This window comes from Malaclemys terrapin, chromosome 9 (genome assembly GCF_027887155.1).
Source record: "Malaclemys terrapin pileata isolate rMalTer1 chromosome 9, rMalTer1.hap1, whole genome shotgun sequence".
NCBI lineage: Eukaryota > Metazoa > Chordata > Testudines > Emydidae > Malaclemys > Malaclemys terrapin.
Window position 1 is genome coordinate 80,449,322 of NC_071513.1, and position 14,656 is coordinate 80,463,977.

The 14,656-nt window shown below is 42.0% G+C and overlaps 1 long non-coding RNA gene across 1 annotated transcript in view; it reads left to right on the plus strand.

Moving 5' to 3' along the window:
* Nucleotides 1-12,991, plus strand: part of LOC128843062 (uncharacterized) — a 66,358-nt gene extending 53,367 nt beyond the window's left edge. The window contains exon 3 of the long non-coding RNA XR_008446177.1: nt 12,914-12,991. This is a non-coding gene — a long non-coding RNA (uncharacterized LOC128843062). The remainder of the gene's footprint in view (nt 1-12,913) is intronic.
* Nucleotides 12,992-14,656: the final 1,665 nt, after the last annotated feature.

Genomic DNA, 14,656 nt, shown 5'->3' on the forward strand with positions numbered 1-14,656 from the left:
TCTGGCCATAAGCCACCTGAGCTGAAAGCCAGCTCCCATTATCTGTTTAGAGTAACGCTGACAGTAACTTAGTAAGGTGTAATTGTCCTCAGGTCGGGGAGTATAATCTAGAATTAATAAGGTAGCAGGAACCCGAAGAAAACTGCTAAACTTTATGCAATTTCATTTTTAACATACATTTAATAGCTGTTCCACAAAGTACTTTTTCAGTGAGGTTGGATTAGAAATGACTAGTTGGCCAGTATTTCTTGATGATTTAAAACTACTTTGGGATGTGCCCAGTGAAATTTACTGGAATCTTACCATTAGCTTCAATGACAGAAGCAGGCCTCTTTATTGCTATAATTGTTCTGCCTTCTTTAAAAAAAATTTTTTTTCACACGGTTGGATTCTACAATTTTCACAGAGTGAATAATCCTCACTCATGCAAGCAACCCCTTTGACACCAATGGGACCAGCTGGAGAAAGTCTTACTCAACAAATAAGTGTTTCAAGTTTAAGTGTTGAGTTATCTCTTCATTGTAGGTGAGATTACAATTTGAATAATAGACTAAATATTATTGAACACAATCATTTAATTCTTCCTGCTCACATTTATAAGATTCCCCCTTCTCTCACCTTCTTAAAACCACCTCTTCAAATAGTCTCTCTTCCCTTTTTGTCATAATTACAGGTGAATGACTTTATTCTAGCGCACTGTAGCATGAAAGCACATTTGGGAACTAGCTTGTTTATATTACAATTTTCCAAGTATAAGCTTACACTCTACTTTGTTCATAGGCTTTGGTCTGACCCTGTGGTCTTCACTGACTAAACTGGGATTTTTGCCTGAGTGAAAACTCACTACATTAGGGGCTCTCCTAATGTAGTTTCATCTTGTTAGCTGGCTGATATTCTGTAACAAAAGCAAACCTCAAACACCACACATCTTACAGGGGAGGAATCACAAAACAGTTCATCTTCGATATTATTCCTATGAACTCCTTCCATCTTAATCAAATGTGCACTGGAAGGCAGGTTACCACCAAAGTCTTAGCGCTGCTGTTGCTCTCTCCTGTGTTACCAGAGCAGCATTCATTAAGAATGACAACCGCTGAAAGACAGCCTTGTACTATTGTTATCGATCAGACCTGGAAAAGCCTTGCTGTGGAAGAAACAGCAGCAGCAAAGCTTTCCTTCCCTTTCCTCCTCTGCAGCTAACGGTGGGTGCGGGGGAGGAGGAAGGACGTAGGGAAGAATGCCAGAACCTGCTGTCAAGCTGAAGAGACTTTGAAAGAGGTGCGACCACCTGTGTATAATTTATCTAATTGAAGCCAAAACAATGAGTTACCCTGGTGTGAGGAAGGATGGGGAATCTGCTTTCATCCCACTCATGAAAAGAAAGAGAAGAGACACGTGGATCTATGGCTCAAGTCTGGCTGTGCTCATTATGGTTATGAAGGATTCTTATTATTGCAGTTAATGCCAAAGGACAGCTAATGTCATTCTCACACCAGTACCACTAAAGAACTGAGACTGTGCTCATCAAAGATTTAATCATTAAATCTATGTACATACAAAAATTCAGTCATTTGAATTGGCTACATAGATTAATGGGAAGCTGGCAATATTTCGACTCTTCTTACTCCACTATGGGATAAGCCAGAAAGATCAGACTGAAATTTCACTAGGGGCTGCCAAAGATGGAAGGCTGGTAGGGTGAGACTAATGACTGACTTCACAGGTTTCCCTTGTACAAGATGCAGAAACATAGTAATTGTAGTTGTAAAGAGTACTCAGCCACTATACTTTCTGTGTTAGGGGCACATCTAATTAATAATGCATGTTTTAATCATTTGGCACCATTAAGTAATTTAACAGGGGGTGGGAGGGAGGCAGAGTTTTGGTCAGCCTCAAGTACATTTTCAGTTCAGTTATTGAACAGCCCCTTATGGGTCACTTTAAGGGTCAAATCGTGCCCTCTCATTGGCCTCACTGAATAAGGACAGACTGCAAATTTTTATTCTAAAATATAAAAAGGTAACTTGTATTGGGACTAAGACTAAAAGTAAATTCAGTAACAATCTGAATTATGTCAATAAAGAACATAATCTCCATTCTCATGGTCCATTTAGTCTGGGATCTTGTCTTTGACGTGACCAATATTGGATATATTATTTATGATAAAGGTAGAAAATACTGATGCATCCGGGTAGTTATGAGACAGGGAAACAAGAAAATAGCAACATATTACAACACAAGGGACAAGGCAGTTCCTTCACAACCCCCAAAATATACTTGAAAGAGGCCAATTTCACTTCGTAAATTATTGAAAGTTCTCATTATCTTAAGTTCCCTAGTGCTCTTCCCCCCACCCCCATTAGCCTTCTTGCTGAGGCATGAATTTTGGTGATTGTAATAACATTGTTTTGGTTTATGTAGCTGCACATGTCATTGGTTAGTGATCCAGTCCTCTTTTTAAAAATAAAAACAGCGCTGATACTGTTTGTCTTGGTGACTTTATGTGGCAGTGAATTCTATGGAGAGAGTTAATGAGATTTCAAATCTATGCCAAAAAAAAACTGGGATCAGGTGTTGAATGCAATGAATGTGTATATTACCAGTGGACATAGCTTAATCTAATTTAATTTTGTGACTAGGGTATACTTTACACTTACCTTAAAGTATTACAACCTCATTTATCTCAAATTTAAAATACAATGAGGCATCTCCTAGCATATTTAGAATTTTTTTATAAAATTTCTGGAATGAAGTGAATATTATAGTATCAAAATTAATTTAAAAGTGTGTTGACCTAGATCCAGTGACCTGTATTCTAGGTATTACAAATGCAAAATAATAGAGTGGCGCTTGCATCAGCTTAGCTTTTGTTGTGCCTCTATATTAGAAATATAAAAAAGCTGCCTAATTGAATGTCTCTAAGGACTGGAGAAAGTAAAATTTAGGGGAGACCACATGTGGAAGAGAAATATATTTGCAAACACAAAGTAGAGAGTGCAACTTCTTATTGATACTAGCAAAGGAAAAATTCAAGAACTTGCTCTGGTACCGTTAGACTGGTAACAAGTTATCAGTAGACTGTAAGCTCTTTGGGGCAGGGGCTCTCTTACTCGGTTTGAAGTGCCCAGCACAATGAGGCACCAAATCCAAACTGGGGCCTTTAGGCAATACTACATAACTAAGCTAATGCTACAGCATCTTTAGTTGTGCCCTAAGTAGAACTGGGCAGGAGTTTTAAGGAAACACTGTGTTGCAAAATACCAATTTGTTGAAACAAACTTTTTAATGAGAATATACCAGTTTTGATTAAACTTTTGTTGAGAAGGTTTTTCTGGTCTGGGGTGGAATTTGTGGTCAGAGAGACAGCCAACCAAAGACCCAGTGGTTAGAGCACTGATTTGGAGTAGAGACTTGAAATTGGGTATCTCACATCCCAACTGAGTGCCCTAACCAGCAGGCTGGTGGTTTTGAATATCTTCCAATCTTTCCTGCTGGAACAGTTTCACTCTCTATAAATAATTATACATAGGGCTAACAATAGCCCAATGGTTCAGGCATGTATGTGGAAGACCCAGATTCAAGTCTGAGTTTCCCACATCGCAGGTGAGCACCCTAAACACTGGGTTATTGGCTTTTCTAGTGTAGATGTCTGTCTCTGGTTTGTCATGGGAAAAGGTCATGGTCTCCATTTCATGCTGATGCAGAACAGGAAGAAATTTTGAAATCCTTTACTCTTTTCATGGGACCAAAAAAACAATCTGCCACCAGCTCTAGCTGTAAGATATTGCTATCTTTTCAATATCAGTGTTGCCAACTTCTTGGAGGGCTATCTCATGATTCTTGAATGCGTGGGATTGACAACACTAATACAGACAAGAGAAAACTTGTTTTCATGTGGAATTACTTTTATTTTAGACGGGGGGAAACCCCACAAATAAACAAATGCAAAGTCTCCTTGATAGAGAGGGCACAAGGTCAGCATGGGAGACTCACTCTGTAACAGCAGCAATCTTGAATTGGATCTGCTGTGAGACACTGCAGCCTGGAAATTCTTTAGAAATGTAATGACTAAGATTATGTGTTATAAACCATTACATCACCCCTCCTATAATCAATAAAGATTCCACATTATGTCCAGACATGGCTCTACACCACAGAACACCTAATCTATACAATGATGCCAGCTTTTGATTTTACGATGACTCTGTGGTGTTTTTCTTCCAGCCCCAACTCCTGATGCCATGTGACTGAGAAACTCAGCTTTCGTTTTTTTAAGAATGAAAGTTTCTAGATGCTATAGTTGGAAAGAAAAGTTTGAAAACATGAAGCCAGAAGGCAAATAAAAAAGGACCCAACTTTTTTTTATTAAAAAATCTGATGATTATTAATCCAATCTCATGATTTTTGGGAGCTTGAGGTTGGCAATGCACAGAATGCTTCCTCAGAACCAATGGCAGATTTCCAAGTGAAACATATGCAGCATCACCATTGCAAATTCTACTTGTGTCGGGGGTGAGGGTGTTGGATTCTAGCCTTAGCTGTGCACTGTGTCCATATGTCACTTGGGGCAGCCATGCTGCGAGGGGGTAGGGATTGGGGAATAATACAGAAGAAAGAGCACGTCGGGTGGATGCCCAGAATCCACAGATTTAGGACCTGATTTTGTTATGAATCCTTAGGCTACATGCAACCTCATGCAGGCAAGGCCCTGCTCTCCTCTGCCAGCTTCAAATCTCTTCCCCCCCAGCAGTAAACCTGTAGCAATTCTTTAAACGTTAAAAACTTTAAACTTGCTACACACAAAAAAGGGTCCTATTGAAGTTAGTGGGACTCTACATGGAGTAAGGGGGTGCTGAGCATGAATGTCAGAATTTGGCCCTTAGCTAGTATTTTGTCTACTCCTGTTTTATATAGATAAGATACATGGCTTCCATTACTTTCCTTGAGATTATTCTATAGTCTAACATCACTCTATCTATCTGGAGGTTTTTTTTTCTCAATAGTCATCATAACTTTTCATTTGCGTAGTTTTGCCTTGTTACTATTTATGTCTCAGGTTACGTAAGTCTTCACTGCCAGGTTCAGGAGAAGTCAATATCGACTTAGGATATTTAGAGGTCTCTGTGTTCTTTGGTTGCTATTTGTTTTATTTTTTTCCCTTGTATTTCCTGTAAACTATCAATAAATAATGTATAAATATGACTAAGTGAAAAAGCAGTTGAGCGGTATGACTGTTATCTGATGCATACATCTCATAGTTTGTTGCTGTGAGTTATGTGGGGAAGCAAAGATTTATACCCAAATATCATAGAAATTAGGAAATTAACCAGGAGCTAAGGAGCAGCATAACAAGGGGATGTAGCATGAGTGCCTCTAGTCAAGGTAGCAAGTGTTTCAGCAGATGCTTTCGTCTTTCAAATTCCTCCTCAGACCTACCTTCCTTCCACAAAACTCCTTTCTCCCACAATATTAAAAAATAGGAGGACAAGAAGAGGTTCCAAGTTAGAACCTGTGGGTCTCCTAGTGATTTGTGGTGGTCACCTATTTAGATTACAAGTCTATCTCCAGAAGGGTAAGATAGTATCTTCTATTGGGCACAGCACTTAAATAATAAGCAAATACAGAAAAGTGAAATTTTGGTGGAATCCAACTGCACAAATCATTTTTGAGTGTTGGCAAGTCTCTTCTTCTGCACCCTCCTGTCCCCAATTCAGGATAATTTGTACAATCCAGGATTAAATGACTTCAGTACCAGTTTATATCTGTTGCTTATGAATTTTTTAAAATGACTGTGCTGAGCATACTAGTAGATTTCAGAGCTGTCATGGTCTGTGTAAATGTTTTTCTGGTCACTTTGTCATGTATATTTAGAGTTATTTGAAGGGCAAACGCTGACAGAGCAAAACATCTTTAGCATTGTTCCACTACAAGCAGATTCCGTTATGAATTCACAAGTACAGTATTACAGTTCTTAGTCATACAATTACCCCTAACCACCATGAGGTGTCCTCTATTACCAAGTGTACTTCTGTAAGTAATGGAGCATTCTCATCATGTCAGAGTATTTGTGCTTTTAGAACAGATGGATTACTTTTAGTACTTAGTACTATTGTAAGTACAAGTAATTTCAGGGTCTAATATTTCTACCACATTTCCTCAACTTACTCTGTTGTTGACATAAGTGATTTCTACCCCACCGCTGCTTCTCTTGCTCATTCTATCTGTAGTATCAGAGGGGTAGCCGTGTTAGTCTGAATCTGTAAAAAGCAACAGAGGGTCCTGTGGCACCTTTGAGACTAACAGAAGTATTGGGAGCATAAGCTTTCGTGGGTAAGAACCTCACTTCTTCTTCTATCTGTAGTTTTTGCTACGTCTACGGCACCAACTAAAATCCTTGTGATTTCCTAACACCTGGAACTGAGATTTTCAAAACTATCCCATCAGCTGATAACTTTTAGAAGTTGTCAGCCTTTGTGCTGCATTCCTTTGCATTTCCAAATTGAATAATCCTTTATTCTTTCATTGGTTTTCTTGATTTCTACAAAATTCCTTGTCACTGGAATTTTGTCACTATAAACTAATTTGTCACTAATCCTTATTTGTCACAGAAATGTCCTTATTTCCGCATGTACTGCCTTCACTTATAATTACTACCTTCACTTATAATTTCTCTGTGAAAGAGAAGGAGAAGTTTAGCTGTTCTGTCAAAGTAGTGCCATTGTTTATAATAAAAGGTTTACAGTTTCTCTTGCCCATTAGTTTATAGGTGTGTCTATTATTGAGGACTTTGCCCTGCGAAAACAACTCTATTTGGGCTGGAGGGGGTGTTTCTGTGTCTCATGGCAACTGCTGTGAATTTATTTTAACCAGTTCACTAATGATAGGAAGAGTTAAAGGAGACTGCTTGCCAGTAGCTGTTTCCTGAAGTCAGCTGTAGGGCGCAGTGCCATACAGGTTATCACTAGTGACAACAGAGCACTAACAACTATCTTTCTGAGACTGCTCCTCCGCTGAGCAACCAGAATGACCCATGAGTCACAGGGAGGGCAGCTCAATAGAGTGGGAGGCAGTATGTGCTAATGGTCTAAGCAAGGGACTAGTTCCAGCTCTAATACTGACACCTTCTGTCAAACCACACAAGGCAACGGTTGCACATAGTGAAGTGCTGAGCACGGTCAGCTACATGGGAGGAGTAGGGAGGCATTCCATGTACCTGCTTTCTCCCCTCTGTTCCTTCCACTCTGTCCTTGCAGGTTGTTTGGAGTTTTGTTCTCCTTCATACCATGAAGGAAGAAAATTGATTCCCCTCCTCTGTGGAAGAGGATTTGTCTCGGGGGGTGGGGAGAGATAAGTGTAAATATGGCTATTAAGGAGAACGATCAGATAGGTGTAATCTAGTTTATTTTAAAACAAAACTTAATGAGTTTGATGCTAAGGACCACGTCTACACCAGACACTTGCCTCTCAGTTTCCCACCATTGTTACATTCAATCTGTGGTAGCAGTTGTTGTGAGCTCGAAGACAAGACCTGGGGCTGGCAACCATCAGTGTTTTACCATGTGCCATCTAGAATTGTTCAGTGCAGGGTTAGACAGTGCTATGCTTAGAACATCAGCAGTTGGTTTACACAAGTGCTCCTATGATTGCTACCATGGGAAGAGCTGACTGGTGGTAGCTACTCTGGGAAATTTGAAAGGGGGAAGAAACTATCTATGACAGACACAGCCAATGAAAGATGGAAATCCTTGGAGTCTGAAATTTTCTGTCTACACGGTGTGGACAGTGACGGAGCTAGCCTCTCCCACACCAGCCTATCAACATATGTCTCATCCTTTACCTGAAGGGGACATCTCTATGAGTAGTTCACTATCCATGTCCCAATTAATTCTTGACCTCTCTATCTTACAACAGGGGTGCCAATGGACTGAAACCACCTACACATTTCACTAAAGCTACTGAACAAGCATCAAATAGAAACTAATTCAAATTACTACCAACCCAGCCCAGATTCAAATTGGTTACCTAGAAGTGAAAGCTCTATCCCATATTCAATTCCTAGAGTAATTTATAGCTTTTAAAAAAGTACATGTGCAAATCAATTTGAGTACCTCTGTGCCAAGTACTAAAAATAGTCCTCAATAAACAGAACCATTACTGCATTATTATTGCTGTTGCTCTAATCCACATGTTCTGCCTTCTGCCATTGCTCTTTTGGCGCAATTTGAAATGAACAGAACAGAACATTTCAATAACTATTTTGCAAATGATTTTACTTTCCAGGGGCTGAAGTAAAATTGCAAATAGGAAAAGTCAAACATGATTAACTGAGGTTCTAGCCGAAAGATTTGAAGGGGAAGCTAATAAGCAAAGACTTGTCAATATAGGGACTAAGACTAAGCTCTTCAGACGTTGCACTATTACAAGCAAGGCAAAAATGGAAGCTCAAAAATATATTTTTTTTTTGGCGGGGGTCGATAGCGCTCTTTGTTAAGACAGCCTTTGAGCCTTAAAATTGTGACTAGACAGTGTGAGGGCAGGCCTTCTGCCCTGCAGGGTTAGTACCACGGAATAATACTGATTTCCTAGATATATATATATATTTTTTAAGCCTTCCTTTTCTAACAGGAAATCAGTATTACTCAGTTGCTATTAACTCTGCAGGGCAGAAGGCCTATTCCACAGTGACTAGCTGCAATGATAAGGCTCAAGGACAACAAGGAGTCTGGTGGCACCTTAAAGACTAACAGATTTATTTGGGCATAAGCTTTCGTGAGTAAAAACCTCACTTCTTCGGATGCATTTCACTCTATGCATCCGAAGAAGTGAGGTTTTTACTCACGAAAGCTTATGCCCAAATAAATCTGTTAGTCTTTAAGGTGCCACCAGACTCCTTGTTGTTTTTGTAGATACAGACTAACACGGCTACCCCCTGATACAAGGCTCAAGGACCGTATCTGTATTTATATGTCAGATTTGCATTCCCCTCAGTAATACTAGCTATTATGATACTCAACTAGTAATTACAGATGTCTAGCTGATAGTAAAGATTAAGGAGAGAATTACTCTCATTCAGGAAAGTATTACAAACACATACCAATTTTAATCATAGTAATCAAATGTATTATTTTGCAAGTCAGGCAAGTTTTACAAAGTGCTGTGCAGATCTGTCTTAAAGATCCAAATGCTGATCTTAATGCAAAATAAAGTTATACAATTTAGCATAGACAAATCGAAGTAAATGAGTTTTTCAGTGGGAATAAAAAAAGCAGAAAAAGGTAATGTTACAGAGAAATTATTTCTGGATCAGTGGACCGGAAAGAGAGAAAGTCTTGAGTGTGTTGGAGATAATGTGATCTGACTGGAGAGGAAAGATGCAGAAGAGATTGTCCGAGTAACAGAGGAGACAGCCAGGATTAAAAACACTCAAAGGCTAGTCACTTAGCAAAGAGCAAGACCACAACACTGCCATCATAAAGGAACAGTAAATAGAGCAAGTTTTGCTATGAAACAGAACAAGGTGGGTGAAAGGAGATTAACAAAGGAGTTGTGATGTTTTGCTGGAATCTAAATAAGCTTTCTAGCAGCACACTTAACAAACTGTAACTTATAAGAAGTAAATGATAATGAAATCAACAAGGTGAATGGAAAAGTATCTTTCAGTAACTTTAACAAAGTTAAATGGTAAGTGGGTCAAACAATAACATTGGATTTGAGTGTATTGGTAATATCAATATAGTGTAGCTATATTAAATCCATAGTGTTTTATTTTTGGTAAGATGTATATCTCCTCAACCTTAATAGTGTCCTAGCATTGGCAGAAGGAAAAATGGTATTGTGACCCAATAAATAACGTATCCTGGATGATACAAGTACTGTCTAACAAACCAATTAGCAATATGGGTTTTATCTTCCCTTCAGCTAAAGTAATGCACAGGTAGAACTCCTATTTAGATATTTAAATGGTCTAGGCACCTATCTCTCTCTCACACTATTTGACACTGATTTGATCTATTGCCTTATATACATGAATTGGTTTCTGACTTACTCTTTTCCTTTTAATATGTATTTTTAAAGAATGTAAAGTGTACTAGCACATGGCACTTTGTTTTTTATTTGGGATTTTACACTGCCACCTATTACTGTGAGAGCTAGGCACCTAAATATCTGTAACTTCGATAGTAATGGGTGGCAGTGTAAAATACCTGAAAGAAACCACCTAATTAGTGTACCTCTTGATTGGAATTAATCCTGCTAGTGATTTAAAGCTAATCACAACGCACTTTTCGGAACTGACAGCTCTAATTAGTATTAAACCCCATTTCTATAGAAACAGACTCACTACCACCTTGGCTGCCAAAAATGGCTGAACTGCCTTCATATCTCTAGGCGGGTTCTTGATGAACCACTCTTTCCACTTCCTTGAAAGAAAATATTTCAGAAACAATAAAAAATAACTCTTCTAGCTGGTATCTGTTTGATACTCTATTTGAAATGAGTGGGAAGTCTAAATCCAGCTTACAGGGGACAGGTGTGTGCAACCACTGGTACAAATTGCTACCTTTATTGGCAGTTTCAGAAGGAAAAAACAATGATTGAATGAGGACAGACATTGTACCCTCTCAGCAACAGAAAAAGGTTCCTGAAGGCCAAGGTTGAAAGAGGTCAGCTGTGACACTTTATATGCAACCATTCCTGACTCATTTGTTCTTTGGATAACTACAGGATTTCAGTCTGAGGAGCTGTCCAGATGAGCCCTTACATTCTTACACTGATAGCATGGCTCAGTGCCTAGGATGCTGAACAGGAACTTAGACTGGAGACCTGGGTTCTGTTCCCAGCTCTATCCCTGACCTGTTCTGTGACCTTAGGCAAGTCACTTCACTGCACTTTAGTCTCTCTGACATAGACATAATGATGATTTCCCACCCCTTGACAAGCACTGTACTCAAAACATTGAATAAAGAGAAAAGGAAGAGGACGTGATGCTTGCCTGGGCCTGGATCTGACTGCAGGAGAATGGGAGATGCAGGGCTGTCCTTACATCTCCTCAGCCAAAGTGAAATTTCACTTGAGGAGCATGGAAGGAGATCCTGAGAGCAAGGACCTAGTCATATCTACCAGGCTGACCAGGGTCCCGAATGACTGGAAAAAGGCTAATGAAATGCCCATCTTTAAAAAAGGGAAGGAGGAGGATCCGGAGAACTACAGGCCAGTCAGCCTCACCTCAGTCCCTGGAAAAATCATGGAGCAGGTCCTCAAGGAATCAATTATGAAACATTTAGAGGAGAGGAAAGTGATCAGGAACAGTCAGCATGGATTCACGAAGGGGAAGTCGTACCTGACTAACCTAATTGCCTTCTATGATGAGATAACTGGCTCTGTGGATGAGGGGAAAGCAGTGGATGTGTTATTCCTTGACTTTAGCAAAGCTTTTGATACGGTCTCCCACAGTATTCTTGCCGCCAAGTTAAAGAAGTATGGGCTGGATGAGTGGACTGTAAGGTGGATAGAAAGCTGGCTAGATTGTCGGGCTCAACGGGTAGTGATCAATGACTCCATGTCTAGTTGGCAGCCGGTTTCAAGCGGAGTGCCCCAAGGGTCGGTCCTGGGGCCGGTTTTGTTTAATATCTTTATTAATGATCTGGAGGATGGTGTGGACTGCACTCTCAGCAAATTTGCAGATGACACTAAACTAGGAGGCATGGTAGATACACTAGAGGGTAGGGATCGGATACAGAGGGACCTAAACAAATTAGAGGATTGGGCCAAAAAAAACCTGATGAGGTTCAACAAGGACAAGTGCAGAGTCCTGCACTTAGGACGGAAGAATCCCATGCACTGCTACAGACTAGGGACCGAATGGCTAGGTAGCAGTTCTGCAGAAAAGGACCTAGGGGTCACAGTGGACGAGAAGCTGGATATGAGTCAACAGTGTGCTCTTGTTGCCAAGAAGGCTAACAGCATTTTGGGCTGTATAAGTAGGGGCATTGCCAGCAGATCGAGGAACGTGATCGTTCCCCTTTATTCGACATTGGTGAGGCCTCATCTGGAATACTGTGTCCAGTTTTGGGCCCCACACTACAAGAAGGATGTGGAAAAATTGGAAAGAGTCCAACGGAGGGCAACAAAAATGATTAGGGATCTGGAGCACATGACTTATGAGGAGAGGCTGAGGGAACTGGGATTGTTTAGTCTGCAGAAGAGAAGAATGAGGGGGGATTTGATAGCAGCCTTCAACTACCTGAAGGGGGGTTCCAAAGAGGAGGGAGCTCGGCTGTTCTCAGTGGTGGCAGATGACAGAACAAGGAGCAATGGTCTCAAGTTGCAGTGAGGGAGGTCCAGGTTGGATATTAGGAAAAACTATTTCACTAGGAGGGTGGTGAAACACTGGAATGCGTTACCGAGGGAGGTGGTGGAGTCTCCTTCCTTGGAGGTTTTTAAGGCCCGGCTTGACAAAACCCTGGCTGGGATGATTTAGTTGGGAATTGGTCCTACTTTGAGCAGGGGTTTGGACTAGATGACCTCCTGAGGTCCCTCCCAACCCTGATATTCTATGATTCTATATGGGTCTGTACCAAGTTGCAAACCCCTTTCTGAAGGTGCAGCCTTTTGTTCTCTCTGTTTTCCTTTCACCTCCACATTGGGCTGAAATTCCAACAAGGGTAGTGGTAGAGGCCTAACAATAGCGGGTCAGTACATCTTGTTGGGCCTGTATTCAAAAAGAAAGCACCCTTGACAAAAGGCTGGCTCATGCCCAGAGGGACTGGTTTAGCAGGGGAGAGATGCTCTTGCTAGGGAGAGGTCTGTGGTTACCTGCTGAGGCTGACCAGGGAGTGATCTGATAGAGAGGTTGGCAGATTATAAAAGGCAGAAGCTATTGTATTTGCTCTCTTCTTTGGCCATTTTTCACCAGGTTAAGATGAAGCTGCTGCAGGACCTAGATGAATAAAAGGGAGAGGGGAATCCATGTACCCCTGAACACAGATGATTCTCCAAGGACTTCCTAGGGAAGGGTGAGTTGGAAAGGGGATGTACATTAGGGTTTTGTTATTGGCTTTTTTTTTTTTTTTTTTTTTTTGGTGATTTAAGTAATTAACAACAGCATTGTAGAACCCTGTGCAAAGTGTGTCTGTGTGTTGTATGCTACCCCTACCACGTGCCCCCGAGAGAGTTAAGTTGTAACCCAGAAAGCTCACCCCTTCAATAACAACAAGGAGTCTGATGGCACCTTAAAGACTGACACGGCTACTCCCTGATACTTGACACCCCTTCAATGGGATTCTGGGAGAGGGTGTATTTAGGCTCCAGGGGGAGTCTGAGGAGTCAGTAGTGGTTCCAGTTGAGCCACATGGTTAGAGCCCTGCAAACCTGCGGATATCCGCAGGCCATTTTTGCGGATAGTGGATCGGATGCAAATACAACTGTGCAGGGCTCACTCACCAGGGTGCTTGGCCTGCGGTGTGCAGCTCGGGCAGCCCGGGTGGCACAGCGCTCTCAGGGCTGGTGGCCAGCAACCAGTAGCTGGGGCTGGATGGCAAGTTGGAGTCGGGGCTGTCCAGCACCTGCTCGCTGTGCCGCTTCCTGTACAGCAACTTGGGTCTCTTGGGCAGCACCAGTGTACCCACCATGGCGGGCGGCCTGGCAGCACTGGCCAAGCTCCCTGTCCTGGGCCTGGCCCGTTGGCTCCTAGGCAGCAGGGCCTGCCCTTGGCCATGGGGATCGGAGCCCCCGGGAGCAGCACAGGATGCGATGCCCCTTCCCTCCAGATCCCCCCTCCGCACCACTCCTTCTCTTTGTGACCCTGCCTCCACGCTGTCCCTTACCCCCAGTCCCCACCCTCATGCTGCCTCTTCCCTGCAAGCCCCGCCTCCCCACTCACTCCTTTCCCCCCCTTTCTGTCGCTACCCCTTGGGAGACAGCTTGCTGCTGTGGGTGCGCAGCGCGGATCGCAGGTTGGATTGCAGGTTGATCCTGGCGGATGTGGATCAGATGCAGATCCATATTTTTGTATTCACACGGGGCTCTATACATGGTTTCTGCTGTTAGGAGCGGGTTCTAGACAGTGGGGCTCACCCTGTAGTATGCCTAGGGATGCCAAGATGGGGACAGTACCTGGTCTCTATTCCGATTACAGAGGCTTAAAACACCTGGGAGTCACAGCAGTTTGTGGGCTGTGGGCAGGGGGAGCCTGACTAGATCTGTAGCACCCCTCTGAGCCAGGACTTATTTCCAACTTCCAGTAACATGGTCTCTGGATTATAAATCCCAAGGTCTGTGTGGAAACCAGGACCAGATGACTCGCCTAGTTCACCAAAAGACCCAACTCACCCTATGGCAGACTTCCTCACCCCACTGCATAACTTCACCAACCATCCATCTGAAATTTTACCTGGCTCTTTTAACCCCAGGTAAAAGGGGTGGTTGTGGGGAAAGTAAAGTAATGTCAACAGATATTTTCACCTACATGAAGAATAGCATAATGTATTAATAATGGAGGGGATGCAGAACAGTTACGCCTTTAAAACAGGGACTGAAGCATCCTTTCATCCACTATATGGTTGTTAACTGACTCTGCTCCTGCTTTTAGAAGCAAGGTTAAGGGAAACTTCATCATGCAGTGGGCTGAATTTCCTTGTGTTGGGGGAATCACCATGAT